The 1353-nt window shown below is 32.2% G+C and overlaps 1 protein-coding gene across 1 annotated transcript in view; it reads left to right on the forward strand.

Annotated features, from left to right (window-relative positions):
- LOC101580685 (caspase-1-like) overlaps positions 1-1353 on the forward strand; it is a 31670-nt gene that overhangs the window by 17720 nt on the left and 12597 nt on the right. The gene's annotated exons all lie outside the window — the stretch shown is intronic.

Genomic DNA, 1353 nt, shown 5'->3' on the forward strand with positions numbered 1-1353 from the left:
GATGAATTGAGACTGAAAATAAAATATCAATAACAAAGAAGAGGTGTAAAGTCATGAAGTTTAATGGATTTCATATGTCAGAATAGATGCAGTTTACTAGCAAGAAACTAAGAGAATTAAAATAATTAGTTAAGATTTAAAGATAAATTTAAAAATTGCATGAACTATCTTGTTGGTAATTGAATGTATTTCTCAGTATTGTTGGCCACATTGAGGCTGAATCTGTAAATTTGTGAGTCACTGATTATTTAAATATTATAGTTAATGCAATGAAAAAGTGCAGATTAGGAAAAGAGAACCTCAAGGCAAAGCTCTTCACTTTTCTTAAAATAAAATTTATGTATTTTATTTTACTTTGCAAATATTGTATATATTTAATATGCAAAGTAGATAGAAGATAGATAGATAGATAGATAGATAGATAGATAGACTCAACAAGGCTAGCTAACATATTCAGCACCTCATAAAATGCTTCCCTTTTGAAATAGGAGCACTTAATATTTGCATTTGAGTAATTTTCAAGGATATAACATATCATTAGGGTTTACAGTCACCCTGTTTTCCAATAGAGCTCTTGAATTTATTTCTCTTGTGTTACTAAAACTTTACAGTTTTAGTAACTCAAGAGAAATAAATTCAAGAGCACTATCGCTCCCAAACTTAACTCACTCCACCACTGAAACCTCGTCAACACCACTGTATTATGTACTGCTGTGAGCATTTCTGTTAAAGATTCCACGTGTAAGGAGTATCATGTGTTGCTTGAATTTCAGAGCCTGATCTGGTTGATTATTGATTAACCCAACGTCCTCCTGCTTTGGCATGCTTTTTCCTGATTACAGAACTTACTTTTTAAATAACTGAGCAGGATGCTACGTCTTTACTCATTCGTGTGAACACAGACACTCGTGTTTGTCCCATATCTTTACTGTTGTGAATAACACTTCGTTGAACGCCCAAGGGCAACAAACAATCAACAGACTGAAGACAGCATATACACAATGGGAAAAATGTTTGTTAGTTACACAATACATAAGACACTGATATAAAAATAAATAAGAAACTCAGACTAATAACAAGAAAATACATAACTTGATTTTAAGTATTTTGTCTGGAATGGACAGTTTTTAAAGAACACATACAATGGCCAAACACATGAAAACCATAAGATGTACCACATGAAAACTATTTAATATTTGCAATGATCAAGGAAGTGCAAATGAAAATTACAATGAAACATTACCCTATATCTGTCACAAAGCCTATTGTCGAAGAGATGGAGGATAAATGTGGAGAGATGTGGAATCGAATAAATCCATGCATATTCTTGGTGAAAATTTAAATTGGTACAGG

This window comes from Octodon degus, unplaced genomic scaffold, assembly GCF_000260255.1.
Source record: "Octodon degus isolate 3935 unplaced genomic scaffold, OctDeg1.0 scaffold00012, whole genome shotgun sequence".
Classification (NCBI taxonomy): Eukaryota; Metazoa; Chordata; class Mammalia; order Rodentia; family Octodontidae; genus Octodon; species Octodon degus.